This window comes from Micropterus dolomieu, linkage group LG09 (assembly GCF_021292245.1).
Source record: "Micropterus dolomieu isolate WLL.071019.BEF.003 ecotype Adirondacks linkage group LG09, ASM2129224v1, whole genome shotgun sequence".
Taxonomy (NCBI): Eukaryota; Metazoa; Chordata; class Actinopteri; order Centrarchiformes; family Centrarchidae; genus Micropterus; species Micropterus dolomieu.
This window is the reverse complement of record NC_060158.1, coordinates 13,275,554-13,295,135: the sequence shown is the minus strand read 5'-3', so window position 1 is coordinate 13,295,135 and position 19,582 is coordinate 13,275,554. Positions and strand designations below refer to the sequence as shown.

At 40.6% G+C, this 19,582-nt stretch overlaps 1 protein-coding gene and 2 long non-coding RNA genes across 16 annotated transcripts in view; 1 reads left to right on the top strand and 2 right to left on the bottom strand.

The window, feature by feature from the left end:
* The window catches only part of ptk2aa (protein tyrosine kinase 2aa), an 84,327-nt gene that overhangs the window by 43,927 nt on the left and 20,818 nt on the right, over positions 1 to 19,582 (bottom strand). The gene's annotated exons all lie outside the window — the stretch shown is intronic.
* On the bottom strand, positions 8,113 to 11,708 carry LOC123977213. The gene is made up of 3 exons (XR_006826591.1): positions 11,624 to 11,708; positions 10,313 to 10,354; positions 8,113 to 8,331 (listed from the first exon to the last, which is right to left on the bottom strand). It is a non-coding gene; the product is annotated as an uncharacterized LOC123977213 (long non-coding RNA).
* On the top strand, positions 11,798 to 12,455 carry LOC123977212. The gene is made up of 2 exons (XR_006826590.1): positions 11,798 to 12,000; positions 12,147 to 12,455. It is a non-coding gene; the product is annotated as an uncharacterized LOC123977212 (long non-coding RNA).

The following is a 19,582-nucleotide window of genomic DNA, read 5'->3' as shown; positions in this document are numbered from 1 at the left end:
CTGGTTGACTGTCTGTTTATAGCCTACTGTATACTGCATGCACCTGTGCTTACGTGGGAGTGGGTGATGCAGGCTGCAGCATAAGACCCCCCACCCCCATACCAAGGGCACGCACTCTGCAGTAAACGGCCTGTCATGCTGTCATGCAGCTGGCAGTGGAGTTACATAAGCCTTGCTGGATGTGCTGCTGCGGCGACCTACAAGTAAACAACTCACGTCACTGCTTCCGTGGCATGCATCAGCTCGCATCGGGACTGAGAGGAGAGGAGGAGGATTGGAGGGGCGGGGGGGTTGTTTATGGTGCGTTATTGTAGCACTGAGAGAGATTTTGGCATGGAGGCACAGACAGAAAGAGAGAGGATTGGGCAAAGTAATGGAGCTAAAATCCCCCACTCGACATGGCCGATGATTAAGCGGTGTGTCAGCCTTGTTGTTGGTGGTTGTGTGGCTGCAGAGACAGTCGTAAACACTTCCTGCCCCTTGCTGGTTTGATGACACATTGATAAATGTGTTTGCCAAAAGGCTCCCCATTGATTGTTTACACTGACAACTTTTCCTAATGTGGTGAATCCAGGTTAAAGACAATATTGATAATATCCCTTATTAGGCAACACACCAGATGGAGATGGAAATAACTAAGTAGATGAGTTGAGAAGGGCTCTTAAAGGGGCACTCACTAATTTTACACCTGAAGATCACTTTGCTAGATGCAATGAGGACTATTTTTTATGACACTGGGATGTATAACAAGATGAAGTTGTAGATCCCTTTATGCTACTTACATAAACAAATGTTATATACAAAAATGATACACTAGATGGGTGGATAAAAAACAAGTCATAGAAATCCCTGGTGATGTCATCAGGGTTAGGGCTTAAGATTTCAAATCTGTAACAGAAAAATGCTTAGCTAGACATGTAATATTGTAATGAAGCAACACTATTAGGTTGCACTATGGAAAATGTAGTATCATGTTTTTTTAGCGCTTTACCCATACTAGAGACAAACAAAATTCTTTTTTAAAATCAGTTTCTTGTGGTTATTATATTATACTATAATGTACGCTCTTGTAGTAGTCTTGCGCTTACATGCAGTGTAATATTTCATTACATTATACATAATGTAATAGATGTAATATAATGTCTCATCTGTAATCCCCTATCACACTACATTACATAATGGTGTCCACTATACTTTGCTGTCTTTACTGCTACTTATCACTGCACTGTTGCACTAAAATAAAACACTGGTCGTGGGTACTATACATCTTGCTTATCTTGTCATTTTGACTTGAATTGCCTTTTTATAGTTTTATTTTTTTAAATCTTTTTTATACTTCATTTTAATTAAGTATAATTTTATTCTACTTATTTACATGTTTCTTACCTGTTCTCTATTTATCTGTACTTACCGTATTACTTACTGATTTTGTGTTGCTGCAACACCAGAACTTTCCCTCCAGGGATCGATAAAGGCTTACCTTATCTAGTCTTATTTGTTGAATTCAGTGTGGAATGAAAATGAAGTATGACATGCATATTTGTATGTAGCGTACTAGTTGCAGAAGGTGGTGGTATGGTGCCTAATGTGTTCCCTGCAGTTGTTTTATAAACAGAGTAAAAAGAAAACTGCGCACTTGCCAAAGCCTCATTTGATGCACCGCCACCGCAAGGCAAGACTGAACTCACCACACAATTTTACACAAATGTCAGGAGAGATGAGGACAGAGAGATCCCATTCACCTAAATTGCCAGACTTTTTTTCAGCTGGCAGGGGCGAGCCAGACAGTTCTCTGTGACCTTCGACTAAAATTAGAACAGCTTCACACATGACTGCCATTCAACACTGTGACCTGCCCTCTTTTTTTACCTGTTTAATAGCCGTCTGTCTCTCCTCTTCACTGTGTCATAACCACGCTGTGTCATAACAGGTCTCCCTCTCTGTTGTTATGAAATTGAATTTCCAATAAAATCCCTGACTGTTCTCTGTTTTCATCAGTGTGACTGGGCAGCCAGCTGGTCTTGCAGAGGTCTTGCTCGGTTACATCATGTGGCATAATAGCAGAGGGGTGGCGGGCTCGCCACAGCAGCCCTTCAGTGATCCCAGCTCGGCCTTGGTTTGGGTTAAAGCGTGAGATAATAGCTCCTGCAGCAATTCAGTGAAGCAGATGGCCTCACAAAAAAGGTCAGGGTTATATCATGAGCGATCAAAGGTGCACTGTATGTGGATTAAACCAATGAGTTTACTGATATAACTGAAGTTAGTGTTGTTCTTTGCTGACCACATTTACTGTGAAATTGTAATGACATGTTAATTATGAGCTTATTTGTTCTTAGTAGAATTGATTGTCAAAGTCAAGTCAAAAGCTCATTCCCCTCTGCTCTTTGTTTCTGCTGTTATGTCCATAAAAAGGGAAATACGCCACGTGTTCAGATATCACTACGCAAGGTTTAAGTAGCTCCAATCTAGAATGGCTCAGGTGTTATTTGGGCTAATTAAGCCATGGGAAGTCATAAACACTGCTCTTAGGTCCATTATCAGCATAGTGGAAAGGGAGGTGTCGGCCTAATGCCATACACTCTCACCCACGCTTCTTTCCACTGACACCTAAGCCTCTCTAAGTTGGCAGTTGCCCATGTTGCTGGTGTTAAATTTACTTGTTGCTTTTGACACCAGCGCTGATCACACCATCATGATTTATTCGTTTAAGCACTTAAGAATCTGCATTTTATTGATTTTCTTTTTACTTGTCATAGAGGAAATTTGTTGTCTCTTCTGTGTTCTGGTACGTGGTGTGCCTCAGGGCTCCTTTCTCAGGCCTCTCATAGTTTTGTTCTATATGCTTCGGTTGGGCCTCTTTATTCAGAGCCTTGGCTGCATGTTCATTATTATGTGGATGATACACATTTATATTTCAGTAAAGCCTCACGTTTTTTATTACCTTGATTACCATGCTAAACATTGCTGAACATTATGTAAGTCAAGTAAAGCTTAAAACAGCTAGTTACTTTACAGATTCTATGTTTGAAATTGGTATGGACCTATGATACTGGCCCTCAGTCTTGAAGCAGAAGCAGTCCAAAGTAAAATGGTTAGCGCAAACATGTAAGAGCTTTCAAGATGTTGTGGGGACATTTCCATCAAAAATAAAGTTATCCACTGAGTCTTCACTTCCTCTGATGGTGGTAGTAGATGAAGATTTTTGTGTTGGTTCTTGCAGCAACAGACAAAGTGCAGTGTTTAGCTGGCTGCACATCTTCGGGTTACCTGAGGTGGCGTTAGCAAGGAATTAACATCGTCAGACAGCAATGTACATTCAATATGTATAGTGGAATAGCGTAAAGTGGGGTGGTCAGTGACCACCTTCTTTCGGCGCCCATGATAGGGACCCACAGCAAATTGTTGCTCTGGGAGCCCAGATTGGGTTAATCCAGCCCTGCTGTTGACCCTTTGAGTTTACTCTCAAGATGAACCATGCAGTATGTCTGCTGTACAAATATGCAGGTACAGCTGGGGTGGGGATATAATATATGCATCCAATGAAATATTGTGCATCAACACATTCACAATCATACCATGGATGCCTTTTTTTAAGTCGCATGAACTTGAGTGTATCTTAAATGCCATTCCAAAGCCTCACAGTAGTTCAATTAAAATGCCGCCTTTGTGTTCAGGCTCCCTGCAACATGCGATTGCAGTGTTGTCATTGTATTGCCAGGCTTCTCTTACAGTAAGGTCATATGATCGATCATATTGTTTTCTGAACATTGTGACGGCTGTAATTGTCATCCGTTGCAGTCTTATTATCCAAGTGAACTTGTTGACTGATAGTGTCCTGAGTGATAAATCCTGACCTTCAGCCTAAACAGGACGAGTCACTTTCACTTACTGTTATCATGTCACATCAGAGGCTAAACGCAAACATTATCAGCAACCATGGAGAACACAACAAGACAGCCCCCTCTAATGCATCTTATGCAACATTATGCTATCATTGGCCCTGCTTTAAGAGCTCTGCTCAAAAACAACTCTTTACATAACATTCAAATTAATGACAGGGCAGTGTTCTGAGGGACTGAGACATCCGGTTGGACACAGGAGTCAAACTTTGATTTAAACCAGGGAATAGTGCCAAGACAGTAAGCTGTGAAGTTTGATCTCAAATACTGAGCGTTAAACCGTCCTGTTCAGCGTAGTTACATTCCTACCAAATCTTATTGTCACTATGGAATTTTACCTGATGGTCCAGGGACCAAACCCTGCTATTTCACCACAAAGGCATCAATTCAGATCATTTACACTCAAATTTCAACGACAGGGCAGTATTGATCTCTTTAACAAAGCGTTTAACGTGTCTATACAGGGACCATTGGTAAATCATGGATGTGTTCCCTGTTATGTTGTTTATTTCTCTGTGTTATCTGCATGTTTTTGTTTTCCTCAGGCCAGTACTTTGGCCCTTCGTGCCAATCTGGGACACTTGGCACTCTCTATAATCCAATGAGCAACTGGTCATTTGTAAACAAACATGTACTCGCAGCCTGTCTCTGGTTGGTCTGTCTGTGTGGCCTGGAGCAATGCCGTCTGAATGTTTGCACTTATCTCCTCTTTGGAAATGCAAGACCATGCATGTCCAGGTCTGTGATACTGCATGTAAAGTCATGAATGATTTTTCGATCAGCATGTAAACATCTGATCACTGCCTGCCACTCAAAACTACATGGACCCTAATCTGCTTTTAAGTGATATTAAAATAAAGGTACCACTTACATATATCTCTCGCTTAATAAAGGGCTTATAAGTTGTAATACTTTGTTAATGGTTAATAAATCAATTACTAATGCTGTGTAGATCAGGTATAACCCATTAGTAAGCAACTTTTGGGTTGCCAGGTTGTGAAAAGTTATTTTGCTGTTGTTTCTCATCCCCTTCAATGAATGTTAATATGTGCTACCTTTTTTATTAGTCATCAATTGATCGGCGATTGTCCAGTCATAGCTTAGTCATGTCAATTGCAAGTGCGTTTATCTGCTCTAATGTAACTGTTGTCCGGCTAAATAGCTTAATACCTACAGTAGTATTACAAGCGTATCGTTAATAAAATACATACGTTTGTAGGCTTATGTATCCAGTCCCAGATGCTATCAGAGTTTAGGCTGACGTTAGCAGCCCTGTCCTGCTCTATATTGGATTTGGGGAAGTTTACTCTCCCACATCCCCAGCCAACGCTCTCCAAGATAGTGTTACATCTAACAGATCGTATAGTCCTCGTCCCAAAAGCCTTTTCTCTTCCAACATGGAAAATATATGGTTTGAAAGTATGTAAACTAAGCAGACAAACAGGGTTATGTTAGAAGGAATTTTCTTAAATTTTTCCGTATCTTACTAATAATACTGGGAATAACAAGCTCTGTACTGAAGTACAGGAATAATGTGTTTTCTTTATTTCTTTATCCAAGTTAGACTGCCTGAGATATGCAGCCTTTTAGCGCGATGTAATTAGCCACCACGTGCATATTCAAGATCCTTTTAGTGGACTCTCGCATTAAAAAGCTAACTTGGCTTAATTAGCTAGCTAACGAAGTAATAAAAATCTGCCAGGGTTCTCATTTCAGCCAGCAAAATTAATGGGTCATGCTAGAGTAGAAAGTAACTAGGGAGGTGGGGCTTTGCAAATTGTCAATTATGCAGTTGCTTATGTCAATAAGGTTGTTAATAAAAGGTCACGAGTTTCTCACCGATGAATAAGCCAACACGTCTACAGTTATTAATGCCAGTAAGTCATTAAGTTATTAATACATTTCTATTGGTTCAGAGACTCTGGAGCACTTTTTCATCATTGGTAACAACCAAAATTGCTGATTTTTGAGGTGACTATGATTTCTCTTGAGCACGTTGAAATGTTTTCCACAGTGAAATTGTAATTCTGATGTCAAATATGAACACAATGAATTTCTCTGTATCAGAAAGCAGGTTGCTCATTGGACCAGGGCTTCAGCTAGCTGTTTCAATAACAATAAGCTGTCTGAAACCCTGTTCACCTCCCAGCTCTGGATTTCTACTTCATAGGACAAAAACAAGTATTTAGTCAAAAGAGAATTTTGGAAGTTGACTAACAAACAGCCATCTAACAGCGCTACTCATAAGATATGCATGTGTGTCTTAATATAGTTGTGCAAGCATGAGGCATACTACGATAGTATCATGTTTATTTTGTTTGAGGGACACCTTGGTGCAGCCTATCACAGCTACCCAAAGGAGCTGTTCCTTGGCTCCACAGCTGGTTGTATTCTGCACCTGCTGATTTTATATGTGTTTGGAGCTTCGTTCTTCGCTTCATTTGCGTGTTTGCGGACAGCACAGAGTATATGTGGGTGTCTTGCACAAGTCTGTTTGCTGGATGTGGTCGTAAGGTTTTGGGTACAGCATCTTTGCGTGCCATCGCTCTCCATTAAGCCCCTCTGAATGTGTGTCTCTCTTGACTGTGTCCTGTTTTGTAAGCTTTAGCCTTGTAGCTGGCATGTTTGACAGATGATTTATTTGGCTGCTGGGCACGCAAACATGTCACCAGTCTGACCTCGGTTTGGTGGATGTTGTCGTGCTGCTGACTAAGATTCCTATAGGCACTAACCCAGTCCCGCTAATAGGATTGGGCCCAGTTTCAAACTCCTGCAGACAGCTGCTGGTGAAAAGTTTATATGGGGCATATGGGAAGCAGTTGCACCGTAGAATAACACTCCTGTGCGTACATGCTGCAAAAAGTTTAACACACCTCGATTCACAGGCAGTAGATGACTCAAGTCCTTGTTTGACTAAATCAACAGAACCTCTACAGTGTTGCTGTCACATAAAGATATGTGTGAATGTAAATGTTCCAGTAAGAACAGCTTTAGCTGTGGCCTCATGTAGCTCCACGTGACACCAACATCAGAATGAATTTCAGGTTATACTCAAATATAAGATTATGTAATCTACTGTACAGTATGTTAAACTGGAACTTTGCATACAAAGCAAACTGGTTGCAACACCTCTTGTATTGTTTAACAGCGGTTATATTTGTCACACGTGTGCTTTCTGTGTGTACTTTCAATAAACTGATACAGTATGTTCCATGTGGAAACCTTATAAGCCACGGCCCATTGATAGGCTACCCAATGTGGTGAGTTACAGACTTTCTGAGGGCATTTATGAGCAGTATGACCCAGTCACCCACCAGTATGAGGCCGCAGAGGAGATGCATGGCAGCGGCAAAAAACTGGAACCGGATGGGTTCCATGACTGGAAACCTTCGGAAAGAAATATTGACCTTGTCTGCACGTCAATAACACACAAACATATCACAGGAAACACGTCAGCGGTGCGTTTTCAGCAAACATAAGGGGAACTTTCCATAGATGGAGCTGACTAACTCAGACTGGTTCACAACGCCTGAGGTGTGAGTGTTTCCTCTGTGTTTGTGTGTGTGTGTGTGTGTGTTCAGCATGCGTAAGCTGAGTGGGCCTTTATCTTTCTTGTGTGACCGTAAAAGCCCAGTTATTGGTCATAAAAGTGCACGCGTCAGGACACAGTGAGCTCAGACGGACTGTAAGACCTCAACACTCGTGTGTGTGTGTGTGTGTGTGTGTGTGTTGTAAAGCTTAGCTGTGTGTTTCTTCATTTGAGCACCGTTTGGATATACAGTGTGCAACACTGGAAAGGCCATATCATTAAGCTGTTTGTCTGTGTGTGTGTGTGTGTGTGTGTGTATGTGTGTTGCCCTGGCTCAGGTAACAGAGGGACATGTCCTTTCTGATAGATTAAGCCTTACATAACCCCACATTCCACTGAGCAGGTAAACAAGCACCGGGACTAAGGTCAAAAACAGCGAGGCACTGGCTCAACTACGGGACCAAACGCTGGAGGCTGAAGCAGATCTGAGCCTCAGTGACCCACATGCATACAAGCTCAAGCTATCATTAAAATATGTATGGCTTAGAAAGCTCAGTAATCAACAAGAACTGTAAGCATCCATTTGCGTAGTCAGTTAATTGCCACTGTAGTACAGTGACAGTCGCCGTTGGAGGTTGAGGAATGCTTGAAGAATGTCTGGAAGACTGAAATACGCTGCAAACATTGCCATAACAGTTTTATTGTAGTTGGAATATCTTTAGTCATATAACGAGATTTTGGAGCTAGGAGAACCGCTGCACATCGTTAGAGAAAGAGGGGTGTTTCTCATGTGTTCACTCCTGGGTTGTGTAGAATCCATGACTTGCAAATCAACCTTCTTTATATTCAGTCAGAAAACCCTAGCTTTAGCATCTTGTTTTCTTGATATAGTGAAGGAAAAATCTGTATGTAGTAAAGGTGAGTTCATATGTTTGACAGTTAATATCATGCAAACAATATTCGAGAATAAAATCTTTTTCATCATTATTTTGCAGCCTGATTAAAAGGGTAGGTTTGACCCTTTAACACCCACTCCGCTTTAGGGGTTAGTCCCCTCAAACAAATGGACTATTTTTGATTCTTAGACACATGCGATGAACTTGGACACAAAGTTTTCAAAGACTTATTACACTGGACTGTCAGATTCATTAGCTCAGTAACTGAGTACTTATAAGTACTTTCAGTTTCAGTACTTCCATTTTGTGCTATTTTATACTTCTATTTCACTACATTTCAGAAAAAAATATAGTACTTTTTACTCCACTACATTTATTTGATCTGATTTATCTGCAGTTATTGCTTCTCATGTTCAGATCAAACTGCCCAACAGTATATAAGGTATATAAAATTTGCATCAACTTTCACATGAACTGCAATCTGCAGAGTACTTTTACTTTCTTTAAGTACAGTAAACTGATAATACTTACCTTACTTTTACATAAATATGTTTTATTAAATTACTTATAATGGAGTATTTTTATACATTTGTGGTATTTCTACTTTTACTTCTACATACACTTTTTCCGCCACTTGTCAGACTCGTCAGACTAAAGAAATAGTTTTTCAGAAATACGCTTATTTGCTTTCTTGCTGAGGGATAGATGAGAATATCAATACCACTCTCATTTCTGTGTGTTAAATATGTATGTAATCCAGGAGAGTGTCAGCTTAGTTTATCATAAAGACATGCAACTCCAGCAATTCTAAAGTTGGATGGGGGGTTATGTGCCAAAAGTAATTTTTAACTTCAGACAGGTAGGCTAGCTGTTTCTAATTTTTATGCTAAGCTAAGCTAACCACTAACGAATAATCGATGTAGTCGACAAAGTTGCTAATGAATTTAATTATCAATTAGTTTGTGACGTCACTGAGCAGTAGCAACGCTGTCTGCTTATTGCAGTGACGGGAAATGTAGCAAAAATCAGTGATGGCAACTCCTTCATGATCTAAAACCTCCAAAGTGTGGAAGCACTCTGGGAGGGTCAATGTTCAGGCAGAGGAGAAACAACAACATTGGATAACCTCCTCAGTGAGGAAGAGGAACCCCAGGAGGACCAAAACATCTAAATGGTGAAAAATGAAGTTTAGATGTACTTCTACATGTACGTCTGACAAAATAGTGCATGTTACAAATATGAGTTAAATGCTATATGACATGACAGGACATGGTTTCAGCTGAACATTTATTTGCTACAAGAACCTGTTTAGTCCATGATTGAGATAAGCAAGACAATAATAAATATACTGACAATAACAGGTCTGTTTTAATTGTTATGGTATCATTATATGCTAATGTTGTATTCACATATGGGATTTATGATAGAAGATTTATGTAGTTACGACTTGCAAGAGCTAAGATGAGATACATTCATTTTATTGTCTCTATTGTTAATCAGCACAGGCCTAAAACAACCTCAAGCTAAATTTAAAAGCTGATAGCTAAATAGGAGGCACTGAGTCGTTTTGCGATTCATAATCCGAACAGTCGATGATTTGTTAATAATGACTAGATTATTTGACTATTAAAATATTCATTAGTTGCAGCAACACACAGGCATGAGAGTGGTATCAATCTTTTCCTCTAAAGCAAATAAGCTAAATAAAATGGAAAACTACTGCTTTAATATTAATACATAGTTATAAACTGTGGCTGGTAAAAGGTTTAATGCCAGAAATTCATGTTGGACTTTAAGTAGGTGGTTTAGATTCCTCAATTGGCAATACAGTGACAAACACAATTTTAGAGAAAAGTTCAAAAAAAGTCTGGGTTTAAAAAAGTATTTTGAAAGATGTCCATAGAGACTGCAGTCTAACAGGAGTGAGCATTAAATAATTCTTCATTCATTCACAGGCTAATGGAAAGATAAGACAAACTTTTTTATACCCTTAGGGAAACTTGGCTCAGACTCGGCGCTGCTGCTGTTACCTAACGACACATCAGAACAGGCTTAACACACAGGTTACATTACATTAAGGTTAAGACAACAAGATTACATTAATGTTAAATACACAGATAGTGCTCATGCACTACCCAGAGTGTTAAGGATTTAACACATACTGACGCAAATTACTGTTTTGTAGTTGTTTAACCTTAAGGCTGAGAATAGGCTCAGTGGCAGGACTGAGGATTACAGATGTGAAGTTAGGGGAAAACAAGATTTGGACTCATTTGACACTGTATAGCATGCTCTGAGTCAGGCAAAATAAATGCATTTCATTTGTTGTCGAGAGGGGAGGGATGAAGGTGTCGAGAGAGAAGGGATGAAGGTGTCGAGAGGGGAGGGATGAAGGTGTCGAGAGGGGAGGGATGAAGGTGTCGAGAGGGGAGGGATGAAGGTGTTTCGAGAGGGGAGGGATGAAGGTGTCGAGAGGGAAGGGATGAAGGTGTTTCGAGAGGGGAGGGAAGAAGGTGTCGAGAGAGGGGAGGGATGAAGGTGTCGAGAGAGAAGGGATGAAGGTGTCGAGAGGGGAGGGATGAAGGTGTCGAGATGGGAGGGATGAAGGTGTCGAGAAAGGAGGGATGAAGGTGTCGAGAAAGGAGGGATGAAGGTGTTTTGAGAGGGGAGGGATGAAGGTGTCGAGAAAGGAGGGATGAAGGTGTCGAGAAAGGAGGGATGAAAGTGTTGCGAGTGGGGAGGGATGAAGGGGTCGAGAAAGGAGGGATGAAAGTGTTTCGAGAAAGGAGGGATGAAAGTGTTTCGAGTGGGGAGGGATGAAGGTGTCGAGAAAGGAGGGATGAAGGGGTCGGGAGGGGGTAGGGATGAAGGTGTCGAGAAAGGAGGGATGAAGGTGTTTTGAGAGGGGAGGGATGAAGGTGTCGAGAGGGAAGGGATGAAGGTGTCGAAAGCGAAGGGATGAAGGTGTCGAAAGCGAAGGGATGAAGGTGTAATTTTAAGGTTGCTAACTATGATTCCAAATCAGGGAGCCTTCAATCAGAAACACGTAACAGTCAATCAGAACGAATTGACCGGGAAGCATCACTAATACGTTACGTGTTTGCTCGCGCTAGAAAACCATGCTGATTCCCTCCTCTCAGCCATACATATTGGTTCATCCACAGCTTTATTCTCTTTTCTTGTTGTTTATGTCTGAAGTCACGTTTCATCACGCATATTTCTGTGAGATCCCAGTACCCCAGAACCACCACTCTGAAATTGTTTAGTATAAACGCCAAGTGTGTAGTCCTGCGTCTTACCTTGATTCGTCTGGTGATGGTGGTGGTTTTATGATTAAAATATTTTAAAAAGCTGTTAAATCTGTCATTTTGTCGGTGGTATCCAACGTTTTCAAAACCCGTTAAGATTTAAATACCTTCTAGAATGAACCAAGCTTTAGCTAGCTAGTGGATTTAGCGGCATCCAACCAAAAATTCTGTCGATCAGCATAAACCTCCCAAGGACCTCATAATACCGACAGCTGAAAGTAGCCTATTATGCTTTTTCAATCTTGTTTTGATTTTTACTAGTTACATGTATTAGTTACTAACTTATATATCACCAATTTAAACTTGGAAACTTGAGTCAATCAAGGAATTTCTGCGGCTAGCTTGCTACCATGTCCAACACACAAAAGGTACTCTGTCATAATTCCAGGCTGCCAATATTTTCATGGACAGATGGGTTCATATTTATGTATTATTCTGTATAAAAATAATTCTGTATCAAAATAATGCATAAGGCAAACAATGTAATGTCTGTGTTTGAATGTGTGTTTTGTAGCTTTTAGGTCACCAGCAGTATCATCCCAAATCCAGTGAGTCAGATTGGTCGTGTGCTGACGGCCGCCCTCAATGTTAAACTGCCATGCTCCGCATTATAGGCTTAAACTAATGCCTCATTAGCATCAGTGTCTCACTGACTCCACTCTGAAACAGCACCCTCCTCCACTACAGGGGACCTGTTAGCATCACTGCCAACCACGCAGAGCTGGAGGAAACTGAAGCATCACCCAGATATTCAGAAATTTTGGATGTATCAATAGTATAACAACACAACTGTATAAGAAACATAAAAAGTTTAGAAATGTTATTTGTTCCAGTGAAAAGCAGTGAATGTGTGTTTAGCTTCTTCACAGAAAAATCTAAACTAGTCAGGTTTTGTTTTTGCATTTTCTAGATGACTGGTGTTCACATCAGTCATGCTTAGTGTGGTTTGTTCAAATCCCTAAGCCTTTTATCCATATGAGAACAAATGACCTCACACTTGAACACATTAGGAGTGAGCATATCATACAAACCAATGATAAGAAATAACCCAAAATACACGGCTTGTAGCAATAACTAACTGTGATCACACACAGTAAGGTGTCTTTAGTTATTACCTGAGAAAATGGTCTTTAAGGTGGTCTTTTTGTTCACTCTCAGGCAGCAAAGGTTAATCACACACAGATGGAAACATGGATAAGCTGGTTTATGTGCATGCCTGTATGTGTGCATCAAAGTCACCATATCTCCTAATCTCGCCTTGCGTGTATTGGTGACTGAGTCATGCAGACGCTGTGTTTCCTGATGTGTGGATTACGTGTTAGAGGGAAAACGGTGTGTGATGAATCTTCCATGTTTATGTGGCTTTTCCATGAATTTAAAGAGATTTATATAATTACAGGAATTATAGCACTAAGGCTGCTTTTCATGATAAATAATGGATTATAAATAAAATCTGATGCGCTCCTCGACCCTTTTAGCCACACAAGCGCAGCACAGCTTCATTGAAGGCAATGTCGTTTGGTCTGGCGTTCTAGACTGAAATATCTAATCAACTGTTACATGGATTGCCATGACATTTTGTACAGATATTCATTATCTCAGGATGATGAATCCTACTGACTTTGGTGAGTGCCTTACTTTTCCTCTAGCGCCACCAGCAGGTTGACATTTTTGGCTTACAGTATCGGACATGTCACGACAAATTTTGAATAGATTGCTGTGAAATATGGGACACTGCTTCCCAGAGGACGATTTTGAATACCTTTTAACCCATGACTTTTCATTTAACGCCATTGTGGTAAAGATTTTGTTCTGTACTTTGGTTTGTGGCTAAACATTTGAACTTATGACATTCCAGTCAGTCTTAGCTGTACTTTCTGTTTAATGCTAATTAAAAAATGTTGAATCAATTCAACTTTACAGTTATCTCATTGCACTTTTCATATGGAGCAGGTCTAGACTGTACTCTTTGTGATTACCCAACATTCCCACCATGAGCAAGCATTTGGTGACAGAGGCAAGGAAAAACTTCCTTTTAAGATGTAGAAACCTCGAGCAGAACCATGGCTCAGGGTGGGCAGCCATCTGCCTTGAACGGTTGGGGGTGAAGGAGAGAGAGGGCTGGGAGGAGGAGCAGCCAACACAATATCCAAACAGCAATACAGACTACAGACTGAAAATGAATAATGGTACTGATAATTATAGTAATGTTAATGAAAATAATAACAATAGGACTAGTAATAATAATTGTAGCAAAAAGGCTGTCGAGCAGGAACATGGTAGAAGCAGCATGCTAACATGTTAAACTAACAAGGCGAGCACGTCAAATATCAAATGAAAATGTTAGGATGGCGATGTGAGCATTTAGCAAAGTTTCAGAGCGACATCTGAACAGCATGCAGGGTGTAAACTACAGCATAATAGCTACATACTGTATGTATATATTTCTCTCTTTTTGCCTGATGGTCTAACTGAGTTGAGACCTGATGTGATACTGCCACCTATTTTTTTGGAGTATATCAATATGACAGTAGTCTCAATTCTTACATTTTGTACCTTTAAGGTAATGTTGGATTCCCTGGAGAAAGCCTGCAACTGCAAGCCATCAAATAGATCAGAATTTCTTTCAAACAACCTGAGGGTGTCAAGGAAATGGGTTGAAACACATCACATTCTCAATATTTGAAGGCTGTGCAAACTAAAACACATTAAAACAGAGTTAAGTTGACACATGTTGTTGTCAGAGTGTGGATTTGCATATTGGGTATTAGCAAAAATTTCCTTGATCTGCGAGACCAATGTATGTTCACATGTTCAGCTCACATGCTCAGCCTCGGGCCTGCAGTAACTCATGTAAGCCGGTGTGTGTCAACCAGAGTGTCCCAAGCCTTTTCGGGTCTGTTCTTCCTCATCTAGATAACTTACACACACAAACATTAAATAGCCTGAGGGTAAATTCCAAATGAGCTGATACCCTTTGGTTGACGCCCATGAGGAATGTTTTAAACTTAGTTAAGTGTGAAATATATGAATCAGAGCATGTAGGTATGGTATGCAATCAAACAGAAGGAGGTGGGGTGTGGCTGACCAGTCAAGTCAAGCCTTTCAGTTTAATACATGTGGGAAAGTAATGCTGTGGTTGTAGAACTTATTATGTTTCCTGTGTTTTGTAATATATGTTATAAAGCACTACTTTTACTTCTTTGTGTTAAATGCTGGTACAGTCATAAAGCTGAACGTTACAATAAACTAGAAACGAAAACATAGACAAAGACATATTCATGGGCTATCTTTAGCTCTCAGTTCACTCTGTCAATGGTGGTTTATGGTGGTTAGCTTGGTAAAGTATTAAGACTGGAAGCAGGGGAAACAAGTAGCATGCCTACTGGCACCTCTAAATTTTTTACTAATTAACATGTTATATCTTGTTTAATTTGTCAGAGATAGAAAACAACAAGTTGTGGTTTTATGGGGAGGAACTTTAGACAGAGCAAGGCTAGCTGTTTTTTAGGCTTTGTAAGCTAGGCTATAGCTTCGCACTAAACAGACAGATGTTAGAGGTAACAATCTTCTCATCTAACTCTCAGTAAGAAAGTACATTAAAGCAAAGTATGACCAAAATGTACACATCTGTGATAATTGACTGATTTCTGGATCAATAAATTACAAGTAAGTGTGTTAACCTAGCTGACCAAGGCTACATCAGTGTAGCCATCCTAACTTTTAGCTTCCTAGACCTATTTTGTCACTTCTTTTGTTGCTAACTTCCCTTTTACTTTCAAATCTTTGGCTCTGGTCTGAGGTTTTTTCTCAACCTATGAGACTGATTCTTCCTCCAGATCTGCTTTGCCTCTGAGAAACTAAAATTCCAGCCTAAAAAAGGTTTCCAGCATGATGTAATCGGGTACAGGTCATGTTTTGCAATGAACAGAAACAGGAGAGCATGAGAGAAAACCATCCTACAGGCTAGGTCAGGTCAGGTCACACAGACCGTGATCTACTTAGCTAACTCCAAAATAGTAAAGTGACATGTAATGCTGCATACATGACTTATTTTCAGCCGGCTAGATATCATACCAACTCATCAGAGACACAAAAATATGTTTGGCTCTTTTACAACAGTGTTTTCCCAGATAATTTCCTTTGCAAAACATGTTTACGAGCTGTGAGTGAGTGTCGGCTGATAAGACGGCATGTGGACCGGCAGGCTGGAATCTTCCACTCGGCTGCCAGCGTGGTAAACAGCAGCAGGAGTGTTTGTGAGCAGTGGGTGGAACCTGGGCTCCACATGCTGTCCAAACACGTGGAGTCTGAATGCCATGGGCCGAGAGCTGCAGACACTTGAGCTGTCCATTGAGACACACACACACACACACACACACATGTACAAATTCTCTTTTGATTTATGTGCCAAAACTCTTCATTGAAAGCTGCAGAAAAATTAGTACCAAAAAATGCAAACACAGCATCAGTGATCATAAAATGCACTCTGTAGTGACCTAAATCACATTGGCATGTGTCAAACTGAGTAGGCACAAGTCCACGACAATGCCAGCGTTACCACACATGGTCAGTATGGCTCTCAAGACATTTTAAAATAGTAGAAACTCAACCCAGAAACTTTCACTGGCATCCCAGCAAGAATTCTGTGAATGAAAATGACTCAAAATGAAAAATTTCCAACCTTCAGATACTAAGCCATGAATCTAGATTTTTACCTTGTGGCACTTTTTTTCTAAGTATAAAGTGATGGCTTGTCAGGGCTGATTGACCTGTTGACCTTTTTGTTACTTCAGTGCTGTTTATGCTCCAGGAGAAAGACTTAAAGAGAGTGCGGGCTGTAACTGGACACTGATAAAGATAGTCGCTGACCACATGGCCTCTCACACAGCGGAACCAACTATGTCATTTTTCCTCTAGGGATGGCAGTGTCGGTCTGATGGTTCACCACTTAGATCCAGACTAAAAAAACCTCATAAACTATTGGATTGTCATAAAATATGAATATAATACTCTACAAACTTTGGCTCATTGGCTCCTCTGATGATGAGCTGTCTGTATTTTCTACAGAGAAAATACAATACAACATTAGAAAACATAGACTAGCCTATAGCATATTTTAACTTTTAAAAAAACAACATGGCAGCTTCTTCTCAATCAGTGGAAGACAGCGTGATGCTTAGATGTAGATTAAAATGTCTTTGTTTGTGTGACAAAAGCGATATATTACTTTTTGATTTAGTATGTTATTTCTAAAAATTTATGTCAGTATGTTATGTTTTCATGTGGGATCACAAGTGCTGTGTGTGCCTCTGTCATCTCTTCTGTAGAGAGCCAGAGCTGGCTACTGTAAGTGGGTCACAGCTCCGCCCCATTGCTGCGCGGCGAAGTTCAATGAGCCCGGCTGAAGCCCTCCTTAGGCTGATTCAGGGAGAAATAATGGGGCCAACAACTTCCAATCCCCTCAAGAGCCGCAGCACAGCACGGCAGCAAGCTGGCAGGGAGGCCCAGTGGAGCGCAGGGTGGACGAGGTTGCCAAAGGAGTAGCTATTCACTCTGTAAGACCCTAATCTACAGTGCACACCACACATGCTGTTCTAATGTACTGTACAGAGGGTGCATCAAGTCCATGCAGTACATTGGACGAAATGTTGTTTCAATTTGATGTGATTATTTCCACGTTAGTTCTCCGCAGATTAAGGCACCAACAAATCAGACCTGGGTCACGGGTTTAACTCCCAGTGCAGCTATTCTTTCTCCAGTTTCATCAGTGCAGATGACCTGTTTAACCAATTTGCTATTAAAAACAGATTTTAAAGTTGATATACGTATGCGTTATCCTATAAACAATAATTTGACTTTTGCTCACATAATTAGCAGAAAATAATTCAGGAGAAAATTTGATTTGCTTTATAGCTGAAATAACAACTGAAATGGTTATCAAATAAAATATGTAATTAAATTATGTTTGTAGAGTGCTTGCATGTATGTAATCAAATGAACAAATCCACTTATGGCTGCTTAATTAGTTAGCATGTTTTAATAGTCTTTACATGACCCCCTTTGGAAAGTAATGCATGCTACTTGATGTCACTCAAAATTGGAAATTTCCTGATCTTCAAAGACTTCTAAGCACATGGAATGTCACAAGTTTGAGGAAATCAAGCGTCCAAATCGTTTGATGATGACACGGCTCCATCTCAGCCATGATGAATTCTTTCTTCCTTGTCTGCATGTTTGTTGAAAAGCATGTGATTGTGAATGTGATTCTAACTTTGGGAATAATTGAGGCCATCCAGGAATAGACACACACACAAACAAACACACACACACACACACACACACACACACACACACACACACACACACACAATTACTTCAAAGGACCATCTAGTAAACTGTATTTTAGGAAACCCTTAACTGCTGTTCACTGAGAAATTCACTTCGCTGACACACTTTATTTAGCAAACTGTCCTTTTTGCTGAGAAAGACAACCAGCGACAACAAAAGCATCGTGCAACAAAGACTTCTGTTTTCGTGTCCTGCTCCTGTGGTTTGCCTTCGGAGCAGAAATCTGCCCATACAGATTTTGTTAAAGGAAAAAGAAATTCAGACAGACAGTCAGTGCAGAGAGGGGTGAGGAACACAGTGTCCCTCCTGGTGGCTTGGTGGTGGATTCTTATGTAAGACTGGTTTCTGCCTGGCAGCAGAGCAGTGCCCCATTGACAGTGTCGTACTGCTAATTAATACACACCAGCTAGAGGTGTGCCCTTACTGCAGCTTGTGTGTATGTGTGTGTTCATTCTGTGTCTGTACTGGAGAGTTGGAAACTCGATGAAGTGACGCCAAGAAAGAATATTAAAGTGTCACAGCTGCATTATAATCACAATGTGTGTGGGATGTTTTTCAAAATCATAGGGCGACTAATTAATTTGGTATATGTAGAATGAGAGTAGTAGCCTGAATGCTGCTCACTTTCCGCTTCATCTTCAAATACAACTGTCAAAATGTCAGCCAATTCCATGTCTGCTTTTTTCCCCCCTGCCATGCCAACTATGTTTTCAGATCCCACCCTCCCTGCAGTAGCCCCTGCAACCCAGCATAGGCCCACTTCCATTCATTCCCCGCCAGTCTATTGTGCCAGTCTAATGCTGCATTCACATGGATTTACAGGTGCTGGTCACATAATTAGAATATCATCAAAAAGTTGATTTATTTCAGTAATTCCATTCAAAAAGTGAAACTTGGATATTATATTCATTCATTCATTCATTCATTCATTCCACACAGGCTGATATTTCAAATGTTTATTTCATTTAATCGTGATGATTAAAACTGACAACTAATGAAAATCCCAAATTCAGTATCTCCGAAAACTAGAATATTACTTAAGACCAATACAAAAAAAGGATTTTTAGAAATGTTAGCCGACTGAAAAGTATGAACATGAAAAGTATGAGCATGTACAGCACTCAATACTTAGTTGGGGCTCCTTTTGCCTGAATTACTGCAGCACTTACTGCGGCGTGGCATGGAGTCGATCAGTCTGTGGCACTGCTCAGGTGTTATGAGAGCCCAGCTTGCTCTGATAGTGGCCTTCAGCTCTTCTGTATTGTTGGGTCTGGCGTATCGCATCTTCCTCTTCACAATACCCCATAGATTTTCTATAGGGTTAAGGTCAGGTGAGTTTGCTGGCCAATTAAGAACAGGGATACCATGGTCCTTAAACCAGGTACTGGTAGCTTTGGCACTGTGTGCAGGTGCCAAGTCCTGTTGGAAAATGAAATCTGCATCTCCATAAAGTTGGTCAGCAGCAGGAAGCATGAAGTGCTCTAAAACTTCCTGGTAGACGGCTGCGTTGATCTTGGACCTCAGAAAACACAGTGGACCAACACCAGCAGATGACATGGCACCCCAAACCATCACTGACTGTGGAAACTTTACACTGGA